At 40.8% G+C, this 15,829-nt stretch overlaps 2 non-coding genes across 2 annotated transcripts; one reads left to right on the top strand and one right to left on the bottom strand.

Annotated features, from left to right (window-relative positions):
* Nucleotides 1-1,158: 1,158 nt before the first annotated feature.
* On the bottom strand, nucleotides 1,159-1,262 carry LOC130952572 (small nucleolar RNA R71). The gene has a single exon (XR_009074752.1). It is a non-coding gene; the product is annotated as a small nucleolar RNA R71 (small nucleolar RNA).
* Nucleotides 1,263-9,753: 8,491 nt separating this feature from the next.
* Nucleotides 9,754-9,857, top strand: LOC130952354 (small nucleolar RNA R71). Its single transcript, XR_009074535.1, has one exon. It is a non-coding gene; the product is annotated as a small nucleolar RNA R71 (small nucleolar RNA).
* Nucleotides 9,858-15,829: the final 5,972 nt, after the last annotated feature.

Here is a 15,829-nt window from a genome sequence, read left to right on the forward strand (position 1 = left end):
AAAAATTTGAAGTTTGTTACTTTCTTGTTAAGAAATGTTCAATCTTTAAATTCTAGAATTCTATCTTTTAGTTTCTTGTTAGTTAAGTAATTAATTTTAATTTTAAAAATTAAATCTTTTTTATCTTTTATCATATCTTTTTCAAAAATTTTATCTTTTTCAAAATTTGATTTAAAAATATCTTATCTAACTTCTTATCTTCTTATCTTCTCAAATTTGATTTTAATATCTTTTTCAACTAACTATTTGACTTTTTGTTTGTTTCTTATCTTTTTTAAAACCACCTAAATACTTTTCCCTCTTCAATTTTCGAAAATATCTCACCCTTTTTCAAAATTCTTTTTAATTAATTAATTAGTTTTAATTTAAATTTAATCTTATTTCTTATCTCTAATTTTCGAAAATTTCTAACCCTTTTTAAAAATTATTTTCGAATTTTCTGTCTCTTCTCTCTTATTCTATTTAATTATTTATTTACTAACACTTCTCTTCACCTCTCTTCACCTAAATATCCGAACCCACTCTTCTTCATTCTTCTCCCCTTTCTTCTTCTACTAACACAAAGAAATCTCTATACTGTGACATAGAGGATTCCTCTTCTTTTCTTGTTTTCTTCTCTTTCATATGAGCAGGAACAGGGAAAAAGGCACTCTTGTTGAAATTGATCCTGAACCTGAAAGGACTCTGAAAAGGAAACTAAGAGAAACTAAATTACAACAATCCAGAAACAACCTTTCAGAAATTTTCGAACAAGAGAAGGAGATGGCAGCCGAAAATAATAATAATGCAAGGAGAATGCTTGGTGACTTCACAAAGCCAACATCCAAATTTGGTGGAAGAAGCATCTCCATTCCTGCCATTGGAGCTAACAACTTTGAGCTGAAACCTCAGCTAGTTGCCTTAATGCAACAAAATTGCAAGTTTTATGGACTTCCATCTGAAGATCCTTATCAGTTTTTAACTGAGTTCTTGCAGATCTGTGAGACTGTAAAGACGAATGGAGTTGATCCTGAAGTATACAGACTCATGCTTTTCCCTTTTGCTGTAAGAGACAGAGCTAGAATATGGTTGGATTCACAACCTAAGGATAGCCTGGACTCTTGGGATAAGCTGGTCACAGTCTTCTTGGATAAATCCTTTCCTCCTCAAAAGCTGAGCAAGCTTAGAGTGGATGTTCAGACCTTCAAACAAAAAGATGGTGAATCCCTCTATGAAGCTTGGGAAAGATAAAAGCAGTTGACCAAAAGGTGCCCATCTGACATGTTTTCAGAATGGACCATATTAGATATATTCTATTATGGTCTATCTGAATTTTCGAAAATGTCATTGGACCATTCTGCAGGTGGATCTATTCACCTAAAGAAAACGCCTGAAGAGGCTCAAGAACTCATTGACATGGTTGCAAACAACCAATTCATGTACACTTCTGAGAGGAATTCCGTGAATAATGGGATACCTCAGAAGAAAGGAGTTCTTGAAATTGATGCTCTGAATGCCATATTGGCTCAGAACAAAGTGTTGACTCAACAGGTCAACATGATCTCTCAAAATCTGAATGGATGGCAAAATGCATCCAGCAGTAATAAAGAGGTAGCTTCTTAAGAAGCTTATGATCCTGAGAACCCTGCAATGGCAGAGGTTAATTACATGGGTGAACCTTATGGAAACACCTATAATTCATCATGGAGAAATCATCCCAAATTCTCATGGAAGGATCAATAAAAGCCTCAACAAGGCTTTAACAATGGTGGACGCAATAGGCTGAGCAATAGCAAGCCTTTCCCATCATCTTCTCAGCAACAGACAGAGAATTCTGAACAAAACACTTCTAATTTAGCCAATCTAGTCTCTAATTTGTCAAAGGCCACTTTCAGTTTCATGAGTGAAACAAGATCCTCCATCAGAAATCTGGAGGCACAAGTGGGCCAGCTGAGTAAGAAAGTCATTGAAACTCCTCCCAGTATTCTCCCAAGCAATATAGAAGAGAATCCAAAAGGAGAGTGCAAGGCCATTGACATAATCAATATGGCCGAATGCATAAGGGAGGAGGAGGACGAAAATCCTAGTGAGGAAGACCTCCTGGGACGTCCCTCAAGCAAGAAGGAGTTTCCTATTAAGGATCCAAAGGAATCTGAGGCTCATATAGAGACCATAGAGATTCCATTAAACCTCCTTCTGCCATTCATGAGCTCTGAAGACTATTCTTCCTCTGAAGAGGATGAAGACGTGACTGGAGAGCAAGTTGCTCAATATTTAGGAGCTGTCATGAAGCTGAATGCCAAGTTGTTTGGTAATGAGACTTGGGAAAGTGAACCTCCTTTGCTCATTAGTGAACTGGATACCTGGATTCAGCAAATTTTACCTCAAAAGAGACAAGATCCTGGCAAGTTCTTAATACCTTGTACCATAGGCACCATGACCTTTGAAAAAGCTCTATGTGATCTAGGGTCAGGGATAAATCTTATGCCACTCTCTGTATTGGAGAAGCTGGGGATCATTGAGGTACAACCTGCCTTGTTCTCATTACAATTGGCAGACAAGTCATTGAGACAAGCTTATGGAATAGTAGAGGACGTGTTAGTAAAGGTTGAAGGCCTTTACATCCCTGCTGATTTCATAATCTTAGACACTAGGATGGAAGAGGATGAATGCATCATCCTTGGAAGACCTTTCCTAGCCACAGCAGGAGCTGTGATAGATGTCAACAGAGGTGAATTAGTCCTTCAATTGAATGGGGACTACCTTGTGTTTAAGGCACATGGCCATCCCTCTGTGACAAAAGAGAGTAAGCATGAAGAGCTTCTCTCAGTTCAGAGTCAAGAAGAGCCCCCACAGTCAAATTCTAAGTTTGGTTTTGGGAGGCCACAACCAAACTCTAAGTTTGGTGTTAAGACCCCATATCCAAACTCTAAGTTTGGTGTTGGGACTATGCAACATTGACCTGATCACCTTGTGGCTCCATGAGAGCCCACTGTCAAGCTATTGACATTAAAGAAGCGCTTGTTGGGAGGCAACCCAATTTTATTTATCTAATTTTTTATTTTATTTTATTCTATTGTTATTTTGTGTTTTATTAGGTACATGACCATGTGGAGTCACGAAAAAAATATAAAAATTAAAAACAGAATCAAAAACAGCAGAAGAAAAATCACACCCTGGAGGAAGGACAGACTGGCGTTCAACGCCAGTAAGAAGCATCTGGCTGGCGTTCAACGCCAGAACAGAGCATGAATCTGGCGCTGAACGCCAGAAACAAGCAACATTCTGGCGTTTGAACGCCAGGAATGTGCCTTGAGAAAAGCTGGCGCTGAACGCCAGTAACAAGCATAGAACTGGCGTTCAACGCCAGAAACATGCTACATATGGGCGTTGAACGCCCAGAACATGCTTTACATGGGCGTTGAATGCCCAGAACATGCTTTACATGGGCGTTGAACGCCCAGAACGTGCACCACTCGGCGTTTAAACGCCAGAATGGTATGCTGGTGCACGAAATTGTGATCACAACAACTTCGCACAACTAACCAGCAAGTGCACTGGGTCGTCCAAGTAATAAACCTTACGCGAGTAAGGGTCGATCCCACGGAGATTGTTGGTATGAAGCAAGCTATGGTCACCTTGTAAATCTTAGTCAGGCAGACTCAAATGGGTATAGATGATGAATAAAACATAAAGATAAAGATAGAGATACTTATGTATATCATTGGTGAGAGCTTCAGATAAGCGTATGAAGATGCTTTCCCTTCCGTCTCTCTGCTTTCCTACTGTCTTCATCCAATCCTTCTTACTCCTTTCCATGGCAAGCTTATGCAAGGGTTTCACCGTTGTCAGTGGCTACCTCCCATCCTCTCATTGGAAATGTTCAACGCACCCTGTCACGGCACGGCTATCCATCTGTCGGTTCTCAATCAGGCCGGAATAGAATCCAGTGATTCTTTTGCGTCTGTCACTAACGCCCCGCCCTCAGGAGTTTGAAGCACGTCACAGTCATTCAATCATTGAATCCTACTCAGAATACCACAGACAAGGTTAGACCTTCCGGATTCTCTTGAATGCCGCCATCAGTTCTTGCCTATACCACGAAGGCTCTGATCTCACGGAATGGCTGGCTCGTTTGTCAGGCGAGCACTCGGTTGTCAGGCGATCAACCATGCATCGTGTATCAGGAATCCAAGAGATAAACATTAGAGCCTCGGTTGCTTGTAGAACAAGAGTGGTTGTCTGTCACTTTGTTCATGAGTGAGAATGATGATGAGCGTCACATAATCATCACATTCATCAAGTTCTTGAGTGCGAATGAATATCTTAGAACAAGAACACGCGGAATTGAATAGAAGAACAATAGTAATTGCATTAATACTCGAGGTACAGCAGAGCTCCACACCTTAATCTATGGTGTGTAGAAACTCTACCGTTGAAAATACATAAGAACAAGGTCTAGGCATGGCCGTGAGGCCAGCCTCCCAATGATCTAAGAACTAGATGTCCAAAGATCAGAAGATGAAAATACAATAGTAAAAGGTCCTATATATAGAAAACTAGTAGCCTAGGGTGTACAGAGATGAGTAAATGACATAAAAATCCACTTCCGGGCCCACTTGGTGTGTGCTTGGGCTGAGCAATGAAGCATTTTCGTGTAGAGACTCTTCTTGGAGTTAAACGCCAGCTTTTATGCCAGTTTGGGCGTTTAACTCCCATTTAGGTGCCAGTTCCGGCGTTTAACGCTGGGAATTCTGAAGGTGACTTTGAACGCCGGTTTGGGCCATCAAATCTTGGGCAAAGTGTGGACTATCATATATTGCTGGAAAGCCCAGGATGTCTACTTTCCAACGCCGTTAAGAGCGCGCCAATTGGGCTTCTGTAGCTCCAGAAAATCCTCTTCGAGTGCAGGGAGGTCAGAATCCAACAGCATCTGCAGTCCTTTTCAGTCTCTGGATCAGATCTTTGCTCAGGTCCCTCAATTTCAGCCAGAAAATACCTGAAATCACAGAAAAACACACAAACTCATAGTAAAGTCCAGAAAAGTGAATTTTAACTAAAAACTAATAAAAATATACTAAAAACTCAACTCAAACTACTAAAAACATACTAAAAACAATGCCAAAAAGCGTACAAATTATCCGCTCATCACAACACCAAACTTAAATTGTTGCTTGTCCCCAAGCAACTGAAAATCAAATAGGATAAAAAGAAGAGAATATGCAATGAATTCCAAAAACATCTATGAAGATCAGTATCAATTAGATGAGCGGGACTTTTAGCTTTTTGCCTCTGAATAGTTTTGGCATCTCACTCTATCCTTTGAAATTCAGAATGATTGGCTTCTTTAGGAACTCAGAATCCAGATAGTGTTATTGATTCTCCTAGTTAAGTATGATGATTCTTGAACACAGCTACTTATTGAGTCTTGGCCGTGGCCCAAAGCACTCTGTCTTCCAGTATTACCACCGGATACATACATGCCACAGACACATAATTGGGTGAACCTTTTCAGATTGTGACTCAGCTTTGCTAAAGTCCCCAATTAGAGGTGTCCAGGGTTCTTAAGCACACTCTTTTTGCCTTGAATCACAACTTTATTTCTTTCTTTTTCTTTCTTTTTCTCTTTCCCTTTTTTTTCGTTTTTCTCCTTCCCTTTTTTTTTCGTTTTTTTTTTGTATTCACTGCTTTTTCTTGCTTCAAGAATCATTTTTATGATTTTTCAGATCCTCAGTAACATGTCTCCTTTTTCATCATTCTTTCAAGAGCCAACATTCATGAACCACAAATTCAAAAGACATATGCACTGTTCAAGCATACATTCAGAAAACAAAAGTGTTGCCACCACATCAAAATAATCAATCTGTTATAAAATTCAAAATTCATGCAATTCTTCTCTTTTTCAATTAAGAACATTGTTTATTTAAGAAAGGTGATGGATTCATAGGACATTCATAACTTTAAGGCATAGACACTAAGACACTAATGATCATAAGACACAAACATGGACAAACATAAAGCATAAATTTTCGAAAAACAAGAAAATAAAGAACAAGGAGATTAAAGAACGGGTCCACCTTAGTGATGGCGGCTTGTTCTTCCTCTTGAAGGTCTTATGGAGTGCTTGAGCTCCTCAATGTCTCTTCCTTGTCTTTGTTGCTCCTCTCTCATGATTCTTTGATCTTCTCTGATTTCATGGAGGAGGATGGAATGTTCTTGGTGCTCCACCCTTAGTTGTCCCATGTTGGAACTCAGTTCTCCTAGGGAGGTGTTTAGTTGCTCCCAATAGTCTTGTGGAGGAAAATGCATCCCTTGAGGCATCTCAGGGATCTCATGATGAGAGGGGTCTCTTGTTTGCTCCATTCTCTTCTTAGTAATGGGCTTGTCCTCATCAATGGGGATGTCTCCCTCTATGTCAACTCCAACTGAATAACAGAGGTGACAAATGAGGTGAGGAAAGGCTAACCTTGCCAAGGTAGAGGACTTGTCCGCCACCTTATAAAGTTCTTGGGCTATAACCTCATGAACTTCCACTTCTTCTCCAATCATGATGCTATGAATCATGATGGCCCGGTCTAGAGTAACTTCGGACCGGTTACTAGTGGGAATGATTGAGCGTTGAATGAACTCCAACCATCCTCTAACCACGGGCTTGAGGTCATGCCTCCTTAATTGAACTGGCTTCCCTCTTGAATCTCTCTTCCATTGGGCGCCCTCTTCACAAATGTCAGTGAGGACTTGGTCCAACCTTTGATCAAAGTTGACCCTTCTTGTGTAAGGATGTTCATCTCCTTGCATCATAGGCAAGTTGAATGCCATCCTTACATTTTCCGGACTAAAATCCAAGTATTTCCCCCGAACCATAGTAAGCCAATTCTTTGGGTTCGGGTTCACACTTTGATCATGGCTCTTGGTGATCCATGCATTGGCATAGAACTCTTGAACCATCAAGATTCCGACTTGTTGAATGGGGTTGGTGAGAACTTCCCAACCTCTTCTTCGAATCTCATGTCGGATCTCCGGATATTCACTCTTTTTGAGTGAGAAAGGGACCTCGGGGATCACCTTCTTCAAGGCCACAACTTCATAGAAGTGGTCTTGATGCACCCTTGAGATGAATCTCTCCATCTCCCATGACTCGGAGGTGGAAGCTTTTGCCTTCCCTTTCCTCTTTCTAGAGGTTTCTCCGGCCTTGGATGCCATAAATGGTTATGGAAAAACAAAAAGCAATGCTTTTACCACACCAAACTTAAAAGGTTTGCTCGTCCTCGAGCAAAAGAAGAAAGAAGAGAGTAGAAGAAGAAGAAATGAGGAAGAAGGGAATGGCTTTGTGTTCGGCCAAATAGGGTGAGAAGTGGTGTTTAGGTTGTGAGAAAATGAAGGAGTGAAGAAGGGTTTATATAGGAGAGGAGGGGCTCATGGTTCGGTTATGTATGGGTGGGTTTGGGAGGGAAAGTGGTTTGAATTTGAAGGGTGAGGTAGGTGGGGTTTTATGAAGGATGGATGTGAGTGGTGAAGAGAAGATGGGATTTGATAGGTGAAGGGTTTTTGGGGAAGAGGTATTGAGGTGATTGGTGAATGGGTGAAGAAGAAGAGAGAGTGGTGGGGTTGGTGAGGATCCTGTGGGGTCCACAGATCCTGAGGTGTCAAGGAAAAGTCATCCCTGCACCAAATGGCATGAAAAACCACGTTTTGAGCCAATTCTGGCGTTAAACGCCGGGCTGGTGCCCATTTCTGGCGTTTAACGCCAGGTTCTTGCCCTTTCCTGGCGTTTAACGCCAGTCTGGTGCCCCTTTCTGGCGTTAAACGCCCAGAATGGTGCCAGACTGGGCGTTAAACGCCCACCTGCTAGCCTTACTGGCGTTTAAACGCCAGTAGGTTCTTTCTCCAGGGTGTGCTGTTTTTCTTCCTATTTTTTATTCTGTTTTTGCTTTTTCAATTGATTTTGTGACTTCTTATGATCATCAACCTACAAAAAAACATAAAATAACAAAAGAAAGTAGATAAAATATAACATCGGGTTGCCTCCCAACAAGCGCTTCTTTAATGTCAGTAGCTTGACAGAGGGCTCTCATGGAGCTTCACAGATACTCAGAGCAATGTTGGAACCTCCCAACACCAAACTTAGAGTTTGAATGTGGGGGTTCAACACCAAACTTAGAGTTTGGTTGTGGCCTCCCAACACCAAACTTAGAGTTTGACTGTGAGGGCTCTGCTTGACTCTGATTTGAGAGAAGTTCTTCATGCTTCCTCTCCATGGTGACAGAGGGGTATCCTTGAGCCTTAAACACAAAGGATTCTTCATTCACTTGAATGATCAGTTCACCTCCATCAACATCAATCACAGCCTTTGCTGTGGCTAGGAAGGGTCTGCCAAGGATGATAGATTCATCCATGCATTTCCCAGTCTCTAGGACTATGAAATCAGTAGGGATGTAATGGTCTTCAACTTTTACCAGAACATCCTCTACAAGTCCATAAGCTTGTTTTCTTGAATTGTCTGCCATCTCTAGTGAGATTCTTGCAGCTTGCACCTCAAAGATCCCTAGCTTCTTCATTACAGAGAGAGGCATGAGGTTTACACTTGACCCTAAGTCACACAGAGCCTTCTTGAAGGTCATGGTGCCTATGGTACAAGGTAGTGAAAACTTCCCAGGGTCTTGTCTCTTTTGAGGTAATTTCTGCCTAGACAAGTCATCCAGTTCTTTGGTGAGCAAAGGGGGTTCGTCCTCCCAAGTCTCATTTCCAAATAACTTGTCATTTAGCTTCATGATTGCTCCAAGGTATTTAGCAACTTGCTCTTCAGTGACATACTCATCCTCTTCAGAGGAAGAATACTCATCAGAGCTCATGAAAGGCAGAAGTAAGTCCAGTGGAATCTCTATGGTCTCATTTTGAGCCTCAGATTCCCATGGTTCCTCATTAGGGAACTCATTGGAGGTCAGTGCACGCCCATTGAGGTCTTCCTTAGTGGCGTTCACTTCCTCTCCTTCCTCTCCAAATTCAGCCATGTTGATGGCCTTGCACTCTCCCTTTGGATTTTCTTCTGTATTGCTTGGGAGAGTACTAGGAGGGAGTTCAGTAACTTTCTTGCTCAGCTGTCCCACTTGTGCCTCCAAATTCCTAATGGAGGATCTTGTTTCAGTCATGAAACTTTGAGTGGTTTTGATTAGATCAGAGACCATGGTTGCTAAGTCAGAGGTGTTCTGCTTAGAACTCTCTGTCTGTTGCTGAGAGGATGATGGAAAAGGCTTGCCATTGCTAAACCTGTTTCTTCTACCATTATTGTTATTGAAACCTTGTTGAGGTCTCTCTTGATTCTTCCATGAGAAATTTGGATGATTTCTCCATGAAGAATTATAGGTGTTTCCATAGGGTTCTCCCAGGTAATTCACCTCTTCCATTGAAGGGTTCTCAGGATCATAAGCTTCTTCCTCAGATGAAGCATCCTTAGTTCTGCTTGGTGCATTTTGCATTCCAGACAGACTTTGAGAAATCAAATTGACTTGTTAAGTCAATATCTTGTTCTGAGCCAGAATGGCATTCAGAGTATCAATCTCAAGAACTCCTTTCTTCTGACTTGTCCCATTGTTCACAGGATTCCTTTCAGAAGTGTACATGAATTGGTTGTTTGCAACCATTTCAATTAGCTCTTGAGCTTCTGTAGGCGTCTTCTTCAGATGAAGAGATCCTCCAGCAGAGCTATCCAAAGACATCTTGGATAGTTCAGAGAGACCATCATAGAAAATACCTATGATGCTCCATTCAGAAAGCATGTCAGATGGACATTTTCTGATCAATTGTTTGTATCTTTCCCAAGCTTCATAGAGGGATTCTCCATCCTTCTGTCTGAAGGTTTGGACTTCCACTCTAAGCTTACTCAATTTTTGAGGTGGAAAGAACTTTGCCAAGAAGGCATTGACTAGCTTTTCCCATGAGTCCAGGCTTTCTTTAGGTTGTGAGTCCAACCATGTCCTAGCTCTGTCTCTTACAGCAAAAGGGAATAGCATAAGTCTGTAGACCTCAGGGTCAACCCTATTAGTCTTGACAGTGTCACAGATTTGCAAGAATTCAGCTAAGAACTGATGAGGATCTTCCAATGGAAGTCCATGGAACTTGCAATTCTGTTGCATTAGAGAAACTAATTGAGGCTTAAGCTCAAAGTTGTTTGCTCCAATGGCAGGGATAGAGATGCTTCTCCCATAGAAGTCGGGAGTAGGTGCAGTAAAGTCACCCAGCACCTTCCTTGCATTGTTTGCATTGTTGTTGTTTTTGGCTGCCATGTCTTCTTCTTCTTTGAAGATTTCTGTTAGGTCCTCTACAGAGAATTGTGCCTTAGCTTCTCTTAGCTTTCGCTTCAAGGTCCTTTCAGGTTCAGGGTCAGCTTCAACAAGAATGCCTTTGTCTTTGTTCCTGCTCATATGAAAGAGAAGAGAACAAGAAAATGTGGAATCCTCTATGTCACAGTATAGAGATTCCTTGAGGTGTCAGAGGAAAAGAAAAATAGAAGGAAGAGGCAGAAGAATTCGAACTTAATTAGATAGAGTTCGAATTGTGCACTGAGAAGGAGTGGTACTCCATAAATAGAAGGATGTGGGAAGAGAGGAAGAAATTTTCGAAAATTAAGTGAAATATTTTGAAAACATTTTTTTGAAAAACTTTAATTAATTTTCGAAAATCAAGAGTGGGAAAGAAATCAAGTAATTTTTGAAAAAGATTTTGAAATTAGAAATTAAAAAGATATTATTGAAAACTATTTTGAAAAAGATGTGATTAAAAAGATATGATTGAAAAGTTATGCTTTTAAAAAGATGTGATTGAGAAGATATGATTTGAAAAACATTTTAAAAAGATTTGATTTTAAAAATTAATGACTTGCCTAACAAGAAAAGATATGATTCAGACATTAAACCTTTCTCAACAGAAAAGGCAACATACTTGAATTGTTCAATCAAATCATTAATTGTTAGCAAGTATCTTTGAAAAAGGAAAGAAATTGATTTTGAAAACATTTGATTGAAAAGATATGATTTGAAAAAGATTTGATTTTGAAAAACTTTGAAAACTTGAAAAAAAATTGATTCGAAAACAAAATCCTCCCCCTTGTGCCATCCTGGCATTAAACGCCCAGAATGGTGCACATTCTGGCGTTTAACGCCCAATGCACTACCTTTTTGGGCGTTAAACGCCCAACCAGGCACCCTGGCTGGCGTTTAAACGCCAGTCTGTCCTTCTTCACTGGGCGTTTTGAACGCCCAGCTTTTTCTGTGTAATTCCTCTGCTGCATGTTCTGAATCTTCAGTTCCCTGTACTATTGACTTGAAAATAGAACCAAGATCAAATAAACAATGCATGCAAGACACCAAACTTAAAATTAGACACTAGACTCAAACAAGAAACATAAAATATTTTTTTGTTTTTTATGACTTTGTAATTTTTTTTTGGTTTTTCGAAAATTATATGAAAATAGAAAATAAAGGTTTCAGAATTCTTAATTTGGATTCCAGGAATCATTGCAATGCTAGTCTAAGACTCCGGTCCAGGAATTAGACATGGCTTCACAGCCAGCCAAGCTTTCAAAGAAAGCTTCGGTCCAAAACACTAGACATGGCCAATGGCCAGCCAAGCCTTAGCAGATCATTGCTCCAACAGCAAGATTGATAGAAATCAACAAGCTCTTGTGATGATCAGTTGAAACCTCGGTCCAATAAGATTAGACATGGCTTCACAGCCAGCCAGACTTCAACAGATCATCATGAAACTCTAGAATTCATTCTTAAGAACTCTGAAAAAAAAATACCTAATCTAAGCAACAAGATGAACCGTCAGTTGTCCATACACGAAACAATCCCTGGCAACGGCGCCAAAAACTTGGTGCACGAAATTGTGATCACAACAACTTCGCACAACTAACCAGCAAGTGCACTGGGTCGTCCAAGTAATAAACCTTACGCGAGTAAGGGTCGATCCCACGGAGATTGTTGGTATGAAGCAAGCTATGGTCACCTTGTAAATCTTAGTCAGGCAGACTCAAATGGGTATAGATGATGAATAAAACATAAAGATAAAGATAGAGATACTTATGTATATCATTGGTCAGAGCTTCAGATAAGCGTATGAAGATGCTTTCCCTTCCGTCTCTCTGCTTTCCTACTGTCTTCATCCAATCCTTCTTACTCCTTTCCATGGCAAGCTTATGCAAGGGTTTCACCGTTGTCAGTGGCTACCTCCCATCCTCTCATTGGAAATGTTTAACGCACCCTATCACGGCACGGCTATCCATCTGTCGGTTCTCAATCAGGCAGGAATAGAATCCAGTGATTCTTTTGCGTCTGTCACTAACGCCCCACCCTCAGGAGTTTGAAGCACGTCACAGTCATTCAATCATTGAATCCTACTCAGAATACCACAGACAAGGTTAGACCTTCCGGATTCTATTGAATGCCGCCATCAGTTCTTGCCTATACCACGAAGACTCTGATCTCACGGAATGGCTGGCTCGTTTGTCAGGCGAGCACTCGGTTGTCAGGCGATCAACCATGCATCGTGTATCAGGAATCCAAGAGATAAACATTAGAGCCTCGTTTGCTTGTGGAACAAGAGTGGTTGTCAGTCACTTTGTTCATGAGTGAGAATGATGATGAGCGTCACATAATCATCACATTCATCAAGTTCTTGAGTGCGAATGAATATCTTAGAACAAGAACACGCGGAATTGAATAAAAGAACAATAGTAATTGCATTAATACTCGAGGTACAGCAGAGCTCCACACCTTAATCTATGGTGTGTGGAAACTCCACCGTTGAAAATACATAAGAACAAGGTCTAGGCATGGCCGTGAGGCCAGCCTCCCAATGATCTAAGAACTAGATGTCCAAAGATCAGAAGATGAAAATACAATAGTAAAAGGTCCTATATATAGAAAACTAGTAGCCTAGGGTGTACAGAGATGAGTAAATGACATAAAAATCCACTTCCGGGCCCACTTGGTGTGTGCTTGGGCTGAGCAATGAAGCATTTTCGTGTAGAGACTCTTCTTGGAGTTAAACGCCAGCTTTTATGCCAGTTTGGGCGTTTAACTCCCATTTAGGTGCCAGTTCCGGTGTTTAACGCTGGGAATTCTGAAGGTGACTTTGAACGCCGGTTTGGGCCATCAAATCTTGGGCAAAGTATGGACTATCATATATTGCTGGAAAGCCCAGGATGTCTACTTTCCAACGCCATTGAGATCGCGCCAATTGGGCTTCTGTAGCTCCAGAAAATCCTCTTCGAGTCTAGGGAGGTCAGAATCCAACAGCATCTGCAGTCCTTTTCAGTCTCTGGATCGATCTTTGCTCAGGTCCCTCAATTTCAGCCAAAAAATACCTGAAATCACAAAAAAACACACAAACTCATAGTAAAGTCCAGAAAAGTGAATTTTAACTAAAAACTAATAAAAATATACTAAAAACTCAACTCAAACTACTAAAAACATACTAAAAACAATGCCAAAAAGCGTACAAATTATCCGCTCATCATATGCAAAGGCATTTTACATGCCTATTTGGTGCAGGGATGGAATTCCTTGACACCTCAGGATCTGTGGACCCCACAGGATCACCTCAGGATTTGTGGACCCCACAGGATCCCCACCTAACATATTCCCACCTTACCTCCTAATCCTATAACACTCTTCCCCATGTCACACTTCCCAAAACCCTTCACCAATCACCTCAATCTCTCTTCCCAATTACCCCATTCACCACTCACATCCATCCACTCTTCCCCATACACCCCACCTACCCTCAAAATTCAAAAACATTTTCCCACCCAATCCCACCCTAAATGGCCGAACCTACCCTCTCCCCTTTCCCTATATAAACCCCTCCATTCCACTTCATTTTCACACAACACAACCCCCTCTTCTATACCTTGGCCGAAACACCATCTCTCCCTTCTCCTCAATATTTTCTTTTTCTTCTTCTTCTCTTCTTTCTTTACTTGCTCGAGGGCGAGCAATATTTTAAGTTTGGTGTCGTAAAAGCATAAGCTTTTTGTTTTTCCATTACCATCAATGGCACCTAAGGCTGGAGAATCCTCTAGAAAAGGAAAAGGGAAGACAAAAGCTTCCACCTCCGAGTCATGGGAGATGGAAAGATTCATCTCCAAAAGCCATCAAGACCACTTCTATGATGTGGCAAAGAAGAAGGTGATCCCTGAGGTCCCTTTCAAGCTCAAGAAAAATGAGTATCTGGAGATCCGACATGAGATCCGAAGAAGAGGTTGGGATGTCCTAACCAACCCCATGCAACAAGTCGGAATCTTAATGGTTCAAGAGTTCTATGCCAATGCATGGATCACTAGGAACCATGATCAAAGTATGAACCCGAGTCCAAAGAATTATCTCACAATGGTTCGGGGGAAATACTTAGATTTTAGTCCGGAGAATGTGAGATTGGCGTTCCACTTGCCCATGATGCAAGAAGATGTACGCCCCTACACTAGAAGGGTCAACTTTAATCAAAGGTTGGACCAAGTCCTTATGGACATATGTGTGGAAGGAGCTCAATAGAAAGAGACTCCAAAGGCAAGCCAGTTCAACTAAGAAGACTGGACCTCAAGCCTGTGGCTAGAGGATGGTTGGAGTTCATTCAACGCTCCATCATTCCCACTAGCAACCGATCCGAAGTTACTGTGGATCGGGCCATCATGATTCATAGCATCATGATTGGAGAGGAAGTAGAAGTTCATGAAGTCATCTCCAATGAATTTTACAAAATAGCCGAAAAGCCATCCACCATGGCAAGGCTAGCTTTTCCTCACCTTATTTGCCATCTATGTTACTCAGCTGGAGTTATCATAGAAGGAGACATCTCCATTGAAGAGGATAAGCCCATCACCAAGAAGAGGATGGAGCAAGTAAGAGAGACCCTCCACGGTTCTCAAGAGATGCATGAGGAAGCTCATCATCAAGAAATCTCTGAGATGTCTCAAGGGATGCACTTTTCTCCCAACAACTATTGGGAACAACTCAACACTTCCTTAGAAGATTTGAGCCACAATGTGGAACAATTAAGGGTGGAACATCATGAGCACTCCATCATTCTCCATGAAATAAGAGAAGATCAAAGAGCAATGAGGGAGGAGCAACAAAGGCAAGGAAGGGACATAGAAGAGCTTAAGGACATTGTTGGTCCTTCAAGAAGAAGACGCCACCAAGGTGGATTCATTCCTTGTTCTTATTTCTTTCTGTTTTTCGGTTTCTATGTTATGTTTATCTATATTTTGTGTCTCTACTTCATGATCATTAGTATGTAGTAACCATGTCTTAAGGCTATGAATAAAATCCATTAATCCTTCACCTCTCTTAAATGAAAAATGTTTTTAATTCAAAAGAACAAGAAGTACATGAATTTTGAATTTATCCTTGAATTTAGTTTAATTATATTGATATTGTGACAATACTTTTTGTTTTCTGAATGAATGATTGAACAGTGCATATTTTTTATTTTGTTGTTTATGAATGTTAAAACTGTTGGCTCTTGAAAGAATGATGAACAAAGAGAAATGTTATTGATGATCCGAAAAATCATGAAATTGATTCTTGAAGCAAGAAAAAGCAGTGAAAAACAAAAGCTTGCGAAAAAAAAAGAGAGGTGGCGAAAAAAATATAGAAAGAAAAAGAAAAAGCAAGCAGAAAAAGCCAATAGCCCTTAAAACCAAAAGGCAAGGGTAAAAAGGATCCAAAGCAAAGGAGTGTGCTTAAGAGCTCTGGACACCTCTAACTGGGGACTCTAGCAAAGTTGAGTCACAATCTAAAAAGGTTCACCCAGTCATGTGTCTGTGGCATTTATGTATCCGGTGGTAATA

The sequence above is a fragment of the Arachis stenosperma genome, chromosome 9 (assembly GCF_014773155.1).
Source record: "Arachis stenosperma cultivar V10309 chromosome 9, arast.V10309.gnm1.PFL2, whole genome shotgun sequence".
Classification (NCBI taxonomy): Eukaryota; Viridiplantae; Streptophyta; class Magnoliopsida; order Fabales; family Fabaceae; genus Arachis; species Arachis stenosperma.